Source organism: Rhincodon typus, chromosome 8 (assembly GCF_021869965.1).
Source record: "Rhincodon typus isolate 14 chromosome 8, sRhiTyp1.1, whole genome shotgun sequence".
Lineage (NCBI taxonomy): Eukaryota > Metazoa > Chordata > Chondrichthyes > Orectolobiformes > Rhincodontidae > Rhincodon > Rhincodon typus.
In genome coordinates this window covers 80,451,090-80,462,882 of record NC_063339.1, presented here as the reverse complement: position 1 = coordinate 80,462,882, position 11,793 = coordinate 80,451,090, and positions in this window count along the sequence as shown.

Below are 11,793 nucleotides of genomic sequence, written 5' to 3'. Positions count from 1 at the left end.
CTCTAATGTAACAATCTTATTCCTAAAGGAAAGGGAACAATAGGCAAGTACACTTGCCTTCAGTCACTGCAGTCACCGGGAGTGTTGGGTCGATTATAAAGGATGTTTTTATTCATTCATGGGTGTGGGTGTTATTGGTTGCACCAGAATTTATCCCCTCCCCTTAGTTGCCCAGAGGGCAGTTAAGAGTCAACCATATTGCTCTGGATCTGAAATCATACGTAGGCCAGACCAGGCAAGAAAGGCAGATTTCTTTCCTTGATGGACATTAGTGAACCAGATGGGTTTTTCATAGCAAAGCATTTAGAAATACATAATGATATAAAGCATAGTCAGCATGGCTTCATGAAAGGGTATCATGCCTGACAAATTTATTAGAGTTCTTTCAGGAGGTATCAAATAGGATAGATAAAGGGGAATATATTTGATTGTCCAAAAGGCATTCAAGAAGATACTGCACATAATTAATAAGCTAAGAGTCCAAGATGGAAGTGAATGTATTATTGCCAAGTTTGTGGATGACAAATAGCTTGGTAGTCAAGTGATGAGGATTATAGAGTCCACAGAAAGATGTAGACATGTTGAATAAGTGGGCAAGAATTGGGCAGATGGAATATAACGAGGGAAAATGTCAGGATATGCACGTTGGCAAGGAAAACAGTGGAACGGAGTATTATTTAAATTGGGAAAGACTGCAGAACCCTACAGCACAGAGGGATTTAGAAGCCCTTGTGCATGAATCACAAAAAAGATAATGGGGAAATCAAATGGAATATCAGCTTTTATTTCAAAAGGAACAGAGTAAAGGTTAATAGTCTTGCTGAAACCGTACAAGGCACTGGTCAGGTCATAAGTAGAATAATGTGAACAGTTTTGAGTCCACTATCTAAGGAAAGATATGTTGTCATTGGAGGCAGTCCAGAGACGGTTTGTTAGGTTGATCCTGAATATGGAGAGACTCGTCTTATGATGACAGAGATTGAATAGGTCAGGTCTATAAAATCTATAATATTTAATATGGGAGGCACAGTGGCTCAGTGGTTAGAACTGCTGCCTCACAGCGCCAGAGACCTGGCTCAATTCCACCCTCAGGCAACTGCCTGTGTGGAGTTTGCACATTCTCTCAGTGTCTGCTTGGGTTTCTGTCAGGTGCTCAGGTTTTCTCCCACAGCCCAAAGATGTGCAGGTTGGGTGGATTGGCCATGCTAAATTGCCCGTAGTTTCCAGGGGTGTGTAAATTAGGTGGATTAGCAATGGGAAATGCAGGGTTACAGGGAAAAGGGTAGGGGAGTGGGTCTGGATGGGATGCTCTTCGGAGGGGTGGTGTGAACCTGTTGGGCCGATTGGCCAGCTTCCACACTGTAGGGATTCTATGACTGTACTTTTAGGAGAATGATACATAACATTATTGAAACAGAAGATTCTTAGGAGGTTAACAGGGTAGATGTGGAGAGAGATTACTTGTGAGAGATTACAGGATCAGACGATAATCCCATAGAATCACATATTTAAGACGGAAAGGAAGAGGAATTTCTTTTTTCAGAGGGTAATAAATCTGTGGAATTGTTTACCGGAGAGAGCTGGTATAGTCACCAAGTATATTCAAGGCTGAGATAGAGATTTTTCATCAGGAAGGGAATCAAGAGTTATGGCGAGAAGACAGGTAAATGGAGTTGAGGTTTATCAGATCTGCCATGACTTCATTGAATTGTAGAGCAGATTCAATGGGCCAAATGGCTACTTCTGCTCCTACATTTTATGATCTAATAACCAAATTAACTAAAGAAACAGCCCTCAAAGAGGTATTGTAAGAAAGAGAAACACATCTCAAATGAGACTTACAAATTTTAATGAAAATTTGGTTCTGGAGGAAAGTGAAGGATCTCGGTCACTGAAGGCCTAAAGCATTCTAGTGGACATTGTGTGCTCCCTCGCCAGGGACACCCAGGAACAGATGTAACCATGAATGAGAGACAGGTAGAGAAATATTCTACTGCACAATACCTAGGTCATTAAAAATTCTGCCTGTCCGTCTCACACCATTCCATTCACATACTAAAACTGCAGAACATATTTTAAGTCTATTTAAATACAGATGGAGCTATTTTTAAGAGTGACATGTTTTAATGCAGACCACATCTAAAACTGAAGTTAATGCTCATTATTCATCATACGCAACATCTGGCAAGAGTAACGGCAAGTTTCATTTAGTGGGAGTAACAGGTTAAATAAATCATGTCAAATTTTGTAACTGTTGAATTTTGAATCAATTTTAGAGAAAAGCAATAATCTTTGATTCCCCAAATGTGATAAAATCCTTTTCACATCTTGCTGAAATCAATAATAATTAGAAACATAGAAGATAGGGCCGAATGGTTGCCGCCTGCTCCAACATTCATCACAATCGTGGCTGATTGTCCAATTCAATAGTCTAATCCTGCTTTCTGATTACTTTTGATCCCATTCGCCCCAAGTGCTATATCTAGCTGTCCCTCGAATACATCTAATGTTTTGGCATTAACTACTTCCTGTGGTAATGAATTCCACAGGCTCACCACTCTTTGGGTGACGAAATGTCTCCTCATCTCCGTCCTACTAACTGGTCTACCCTGAATCCTCAGACTGGGACCCCTAGTTCTGGGCACACCCACCATCAGGAACATCCTCCCTACTCTGTCTAGTCCTGTTAGAATTTTATAAGTCTCTATGAGATCCCCCCTCATTCATCTGAACTCCAGCGAAAACAATCCTAACCTAAACTTCTCATGTGTCAGTCCCGCCATCCCCGGAATCAACCTGGTAAACCTTTGCTACTCGCCCGCAAAAGTAAGAGCATCCTTCCTCAGAAAAGGAGAGCAGTACTGCACACAATATTCCAGGTGTGGCCTCACCAAGGCCCTGGTATAACCGCAACATCACTCCCCTTGTACTCAAAACCTCTCACAATGAAGGCCAACATACCATTTGCCTTCTTTACTACGTGCTGCACCTACATGCTTTCCATCAGCGACTGGTGCACAAGGACACCTAGGTCCAGCTGCATACTTCTCTCTCCTAATTTACAGCTATTCAGGTAGTAATCTGCTTTCTTGTTTTTGCTTCCAGAGTGAAGAACCTCACTTTTATCCAAATTACACTGCATCTGCCATTGATTTGCCCACTCTCCCAACCTGTCCAGATTATGCTGAAGGATCCTTGTCACAGTTCACCCTACCATCCAACTTGGTATCATCTGCAAACATTTTGTTCCCTCATCCAAATCATGAATATATATTGCGAATAGCTGGGATTCCAGCACCGATCCCTGTGGCACCCCTCTAGTTACTGCCTGCCAATGTGAAAAGGACCCATTAATTCCTACTCTCCGCTTCCTCTCTGCCAACCAATTTTTTTTATCCATCTCAATACATTTCCACCAATTCCATATGCTTTAATCTTGTGCAAAAATCTCTTGTGGGACTTTGTCAAACACTTTCCAAAAGTCCAAATAAACCACTTTTACTGGCTCCTCGTCAACTTTGCTAGTTGCATCTTCATAGAATTCCAATAGATTTGTCAAGCATGATTTCCCCTTCATAAATCCATGCTGACTTTGTGTGATCCTTCCACTGCTTTCTAAATGCTCCGCTAAAAAGTCCTTGATAACAGATTCGAGAATTTTCCCCACTTAGATGTTAGGCTGGGATACCTCCCTGCCTAGAGGTCAGGAAGTGGGCCCTTCTTATATCACATCAAGAACTAAACTCCCTTGGGTCAGAAATCAGCACACCCCATCCCAAATTCAACAATGCAGGTATAATTCAAGATGGTGTCCAGCTTGGAGGGGAAATTGAAGGTGGTGATTGTTGTGTATTTGTACAAGTATGGTGGGCTGTCACTTTAAGAGTCTGATCACATGACAATGATGACATAATTGGCTGTTTTATCCGAAACGTCAGCCTTCCTGCTCCTCTGATGCTGCTTGGCGTGCTGTGTTCATCCAGCGCTACACCTTGTTATCTCTCTCTCTCTCTCATCTTGCTGCCTGTAGACTGAACCCCTCCTTAATAAAGGCTGCTTTAGTTAAATGCTTCAACCTTCAGGACCTCCCTAGAACTTAACACAAGAAGAATACTTGCAATGAAGATAAAAACTCCTGGGGACAAAAAAGAATGCACCCCAGCGAAGTGAACAGGACAGAAAAAAGCTTACCATGTGCTCCACCCTGAAGAAACACCGTAATGAGTATCTCACACAGAGGGAGAGGTCTTGAGCTTGGGGTGTAGACTCAAAGAAACAGGCAGCCTCAGGAAAACCTTAGTTTAAGTGGGAAGAACCAAGTAAGTGCTAACATTTTCATAGAACTTTGTGCTATGCAGGTCCTTCCCATTTTAAAAAAGAAATAGGGAAATTTTGGCACCACGGGACCGTATGATGAAAATTAAGGGAGCTGGAACTCCTACACAGAGAAAGTATTATTCTGTTCAAGCTAAGAAAATTTAAGTAGATATGATCGTCCGTGTTCCTGAGGAAGAAATCTTTTAATGTCCTGAGAAGTCCAGTACAGCCAGAGAAACTAGCATCCAAGACTTGTGAAGAAATAGTAGGAATTCTACAGAACCATTTTACACGAACACCTTTGGTGATTGTTGAAAGGCTCAGATTCCATGATGGTGAATGAATTATCACTTCGTAGCAATTTTAAGGGAGCTAGCTGAATTGAGAAAGTTCGGAGATAACTTAAATGATGCTACCAGATCTGTTGTTTAAGTGAAGCAATCCATAAGAGATTACTGATTGACAGGAACCTAGACTTAAAGTGCTGGAAATAGCAGTGTTGATGGAACTAGCAATCAAAGATCTCAACAGCAAAGCTCGAGCATAAGACTTCACAAAATGGCGGCTGAGACACAAACACCAATACAGGCACAAAACTCATTGGAGTGGAAAAACAGGTCACACAGCAGAAAATTACTGATTATAAAGAAGCTGTCGACAGAAACTGTGGCAAGGAAGGATATAATGAACAGGCATGTCTGACGAAAAATATGAACGACATACAGTAAAAATACAGAATCCGATAGGAAAACCTTACACAGTATAAAAAGGGCATGGGAAAAGCCCAGACTCTCAATCTGAAGAGGAGCTGTTAGTAAACATACTGGCCATTGCTGGTGACACTAACTGACACTGGTTCACTCCTTTACTGAATAGCAAAGCAGTAAGAATGGAAATGGACACCGGAGTGGGAGTTTCACTAAAAGTGTATATCAGAAGCACTGAATCAGAGTGCTCTACAACGCTCGTAAATTCTACTGTGCATGTACACAGGTGAAGTGGTGCCTTTTAAGGGGTTGTGAATCTTCAGTTGTGTGATCAGTTTGCAGATTTGTCCTTGCACATTGTTGAAGGAAACTTTTCAGCTTTATTGAGAAGAATGTGGTTAGAAAAAAATCAAACTCAACAGGGCTGAAGTAAATCACTTGATAGATCCTGAGACTGATCTATCACAAATTGTAAAGACACATACCATTGTTTTCAATGGGGATCTGGAAAGCATGATTGTCTATCAAATTGTAAATCAAGATTGAGAGTTAAGCAAATGTTTCAGTGCTACATCAGTGCATTATGCAATCAGACCAAAGCTCAAGACAGAATTAGAGAGGCTCGTCGAAACAGGAGTCCTCGAATCTGCAAATGAGAGAGATCGGGCCACACTATTGTAGCAGAATTGACCAAAGATCAGTGCACATCTGAGTGATTTTTTAAAATTGCCTTTAATCAATAACCTATATTCTGGACTAGCCGAAGTTCAGCTTTTTAGTAAAATTGTCTTAGTCAAGCCTATCTCCAAATAATAGAAATCCTGAGTCTCAAAAATACTTGGCTGTTGGAGCACATAAATGGCTATTCAAATACAAGACTTCCATACGGAATCACATCTACACCTACGTTATTCCAGCATGTCATACATCAGATTTTAAGTGGATTGGAAGGAGTCCAGTGTCACCTAAATGATACTTTAGCCATGGGGAGAAACAAAAAAGAGCATCTCCACAATTTAGATGCTGTTCTGCAGAGACTTGAAGATTATGGCCTAAGAGAGAGGAAAGAATAAGGTGATTTTTTTTTCCCCCAGACATTTTCCATTGAATACTTACACCATTGCATTGATAAGGGGCTACACAAATCACCTTCAAAAGTAAAAGTTATAACTGAGGCACTAACATCTAAAAATGTCAAACAATTGGACTTGTCAAATTACTATGGCCGGTTTGTCCCAAATCTTGCAACCATTCTCAAGCTATTTCACAACTTATTATGCAAAACATAAATTGGAAGTGGGAAAATTAATGTGAAAGAGTCTTTTCATAGATCGAAGAGACTTTATTAAAGTCAGAAGTCCTGATCCATTTTGACCCAAAGGTGACCACTGGAACTTATATATGATGTATCACTGTATGGAGTGGGAGCAGTCATTTTTCACATGTTCCCCAATAGTGAAGTGAACCAATAGCTTTTACAAAAAACAGAAAAGAACTATGCACAAATAGATAAAAAAAACTCTAGGAATTATTTTCGGCATTAGAAGAGTCTGCCAATATCTGAATGGCCAGGGATTTACCCTACTACTAAGCCACAGACCTTTGACCAGAACATTTGGGCTGCAAACAGAGAAACCTTCTCCAGAAATGAACTGTTGCTATCAGCTAACACTTACACAATTAACCCATTGGTAATCCAATTTACGTAGGAATACTGATGGACTCTCTACCTTTGCCAAATAAGTCGATTACAAATAGTCCTTATGTAGATTTCTTTCTATTCGAACAAGTAAAGAACAACACAGTAACAACAGGACAAGTTGAGAAGTACGCTAGAAATGATCCATTGCTATCAAAAGTGGCAGACATAGTACTTTGTGGCAAGATCACAGGAACACCCCCAGAACTGAAGCCATACGTTGCATGCAAGCTAGAATTATCTCCTGTGGGAAATGAGGGTCATCATTCCACCACAGCTAAGGAAATGAGTATTAAATTAAATTCACATTGGTCTCCGTGGCATCGTCAAAATGAAGGAGATAGCCAGAAACTCCTTTTGGTGGCCAATGCTTGACTCAGAAATTGAGGAGATGGGAATACACGCAGCTTGCACAAGAATTCACAACCCACCTCAGGAAATGCCACAGCAAAGAATCCATATTGACTATGCTGGACTTTTCAAAAGGCCAAACGTTTCTCATAGTGGTTGGCACATACACTAAATGGCTCGAACTGCCATCATGAAAACAACATCTTTAGAGAAAATCATTGAAAGATGGGGGAAGATCTTTGCGAGGTTTGGTTATTCAGAATAACTTGTCAGTCATAATGGTCCATGGTTTATATGGACTATCTAAAGCACAACGGAATTTATTGTCACTGATTAGCTCCTTATTACCCAGCCACAAATAGTTTGGTAGAAAGGTTTATTCAAACAATGAAACAATCCTTAAGGGTAACTCAAGATCAAGGATCACTATACAAAAGACAGAACCAATGCTTATTAACGTAGTAGAACACAACCCACTCAACAACTCAAAGTTGCCTAGCATTGCTCACGGTAAAGCGGCATTTGATCTGTTGAAACCACCCATGACAAAAGACATTGTTGACAGGAAACAACAGAATTAGATTTTCCACCAAAAGAACAAGGCCAATTATATCACTGGTGAGAAGTGGGTCATCGTAGTGCAGATTGTACCTGTTCCCTATACCATATGACAAGACAAAGTAGTATGGAGAAGACTGCAGATCAACTCTTTCCAACCAGAATGAATGTGCAAGGGACAGCATTAATTGAAGATCCACAAATAACTGTGCCAAAGAGAGACCTGGATATGCTCCATTTGAGGGAGACAGTAACATAGTGGAGAATATCATGACATCATCTGAACCTCTGCGCATTCAGTTATCTCAGGAAAAGACAACAGATGATGTTCCTAGTACACCTTAAACTCCAGAGGTTAAAGCCATTGAGAAAAATAAACAGATGCCTGAGGTGTGCTGACAGCCATACAGGAATCGACGTCCTCCTGAATATCAGACCGTTGCATATATGATTGTGAATGTTTTCTTTGTAGGAATCACTCAATGTAAAGAAGAGGAATGTGTATGACTAAGTATGATGGACTGCCACTTTAAGAGTCAAATCAGTAATACAATGTCGTCGTTGTCATCTGTCACTTTGTGCAGACAAACAGTTCCTTCTAACCTCACTGCCTGTAATGTGAACACCTTCATAAAAAAATTCCTGCTGCTGATCACTTCAGCCTCCTGGTCCTTCATGGAACTTAACAGTGATCATCTATTGATCTGCTGTCCTTGTTCTTCCATTGTTCCATTTGGTAGTGGTCATGAGTTTGAAAGCTGCTATTGATGGAGGTTTCCTGAGGACCTCCTGTAGAGATGGCCTCGAGCTGAGACAATAATGGATAGGTATGAACATGGAGTAATCAGATCAGCCATAATCTTATTAAATGGCAGAGCAGGCATGATGACCTATTTCTGCTACAAATTTGTATGCTCATTTGACCTCCAACAGCCACAACCACCTTCCTTTGATCCAAGTGTGACTCCAGCCCATGGAGACATCAACCCCTCCCATTCCACATTACTTCAGTTTTTGCAGGGCTTCTGACATTCAATCAAATGACATGAATGAATGGAATGGCACAAACAGAAGTGCAACATTTCACTCTACAGTAATTACACTACTTTTGAAACCAGGCAGTATACAAACAGCTGGAAAAGCCATCTTCCCAATTTCTCAATCAGACCCAGACCCAGACCCAGAAATCGAACATGAAACTGTGCACCAACAACTATCAACAGCAAAGCAGAATATACTGGAAATACTCAGAGGATCAGACAGCATCTTTAGAGAGAGAAATAGAGTAAATGGCCTGGATTTCTGCTGCTGGGACAGACTTGCCACACACATCACAGGAAAAAGTGCGCCAAATGATGGTGTATTTGTTCAAGATTAGCACGCAAAGGCAAGCTGCTTAAAAGGTCCACCTCCGTTCTTGGGAGTTTTCTTGAACAACCTTGAGCCCTCACCCTTCACCTCCCCACCTACTCAGGCCCATGCATGCGAACTCTTTTCCTGACTTACCTCAATGGCCTCTCTATTCTCCATACCAAGACATGTCCCACACTTGCCGCATGACCCTTACACAATTTGGTGTGAACTCATTCTTCCATTCAGCACGCTTTGCCCTTACACCCTACATTCCAACTCACCCAATATCCATGACGTGACCTCTGCAGCCTGAGATAAAAGCACTCAATATCAATTACAGATTTTAAACGTATAAAAAAATTAATTGGCAGTAACAAAACCCCATTCCCACACACGCCTGCCCTCCCTCACCCACATGCACTCTCACTGTCTCTCCCGAGGGTGCACACTCTCTCCCCACCATCTCCTGTGTGCAAACTCCTTTCCTCCCCCCCTCTCTTTTCCCCCAGCCCCCACCCCCGCACGCACATACTCCCACCTACCCTCTCTCCCCCCGGCATGCACACTCCCTCCCTCTCTCCCCCACCATGCGCGCACTGCCTCCCTGTCCCCCTCCCACCACATACACACTCCCTCCCTGTCTACCCACTCTCGCGCACACACTCTGTCTCTCTCTCTCACACATGCAAACACACACACACGTGCATAAAACAATTGGGTGAATTTGTATTTGCAGATACATTCTATTTTGTTCAAAACCCACACAAGTTATAGACAGTCAACGTGGCATGTTATAAATTACTACTTCAGAAATAAAATCAGTCTGACGCCAAACCAAACAGATTCTGTACGAGGCTTCACACCTAATGTGAATTGTCTGACCTAAAATGTCATCTATTCTTTACACTGATAAAACCTTTAGTTCTCAGGACAGGGACTTGGAAGGAAGTCGGGGATTTGGATTTACATCTACATATTAATCAGTTAAAACCTTCTAACTGATTAAAGATTTAACAGCATCTTAGGTTGTTTAGTACATCCTTATCAGTGGTGTGACCCTTTGATCCTTTACTTATAAATTTTGTGTCTGATACTATCTCTCTCATTAACACACTGGAGAAGGAGTGAGGCTCTGAAAGCTTGTGTTTTGAAATCATCCTGTGAGAAATTGGTTCAACTAGGCCTATACTCACTTCAAGAATGAAAGGGGATCTGATTGAAACATACAAAATTCTAACAAGCCTAGACAAGATGCAGGAAGGTTGGTTCCCCTGGGGTTGGGAAACTGACAATGTCTAGACCAGGGATCAGAGTCTTAAGATATAGGATAGGCCATTCAGGACTGACATGAAGAAACATTTCTTTACTTGGAGTGGTCGATCTGAAATTTGTGACCACAGAAAGCTGTGGAGGCTGGATGACTGAGTATATTCAAGAAAAAGACTGACAATTTTTTAGGTATTAAAAGCATCAGGGGGTACAGAGAGAATGTGGTAATATTGCTTTGAGATACACGATCAACCATAATCATATTGAATGGTGGAGCTGCCTCAAAAGGCTGAATGGCCTATTCCTGCTTCTAGTGTCTATGTTTCTAAATGGGGTACATTTTTGAAATCACCGGATTCAGTTTCTCACGTGCTGAAGTCACTTTCCATCCTTCAACTACTACTTCCCCAAGTCCACCCAGTTAAAGCGGTTTCTGCCAGAAACAGCTGTGAGACTTCCTGATCCACGGTCACCCCACCATTTTGCTTTGCTATGGACTCTCCATAAATCTTCAAAATTCCAGGCCAATCAAATTATTAGTAGAAAAGACTTCAAAAATCTAATAGCGGAAAGGGGAAGTGAAGGATATCCAAACATAGTTACAGAAGTGAGCTCAGCGGAGCTCAATTAACCACCACAGACAATTACTGGCACCTCGGACAGAATTTCTTGAGCCCTTATCCATGTCTTTACATTCCATTATTCCTCTGAGCAATAGAGAAGGCAAGATATTGTCCAGGAAGTCAAACCATTCCTACTGCTCATTCACAGCAAACAAAATTTTTTTGTTCAAAATTTGAACTACAAGATGTTACGCTTTTGCAGTCATTATGTTACAAAATGTTATAAGACAGCTTTAAAAAATTACATCTGTATCGTGGACTGAGATTAAAGACTTTCAAAAATGGATTCCAAGGCTCACCCGAGCTTTTGCATTTCAATGTTCATGGAGCTTCTGATAGGTTCCAAGTCTTGATTCTTGTGGAACTTTCACACATACCATTGTCAAAACTAATCCAAGAACAATGATCCAGACTTGAAAGGCATTCTAAGTGTAAATCGGATTACCTCTTGCCTTACTCGGAGCATGATGTGGAAGTTTGGCCTGGTAACGTGTCACTGCAGCCAACTTTGCTACCTGTCGAGGCAGGACAAGCTACCAGGAAAGGAAAAAAGAATGAACAAGTCCATCTAGGTGACTGCTGTAATCAACAGTGTTGAAAAAAGGCCACATCTGCAATATAGTATAAGAGAAACAAGGGGCCACTTTCTCCCTTACCTCGTTCCATCTATAAGCTACGTGAGACGAGAACCTCCGGCAGGTCCATCATGGAAGCCATCGCAGCTGCTGAGATCTGTCTGCAACTCAAGTCTTCACCTCCAACGATTTGGTATCTCAAACCTCAAAGCAACAGGCCTACATGGAACCAATACAGACTAAACATGATTCAATTTTTATTAATACTGGTTATATCCTTATCAGTAATTAATTGATTGTGTGTGTGTGTGTGTGTGTGTGTGTGTGTGTGTGTGTGTGTG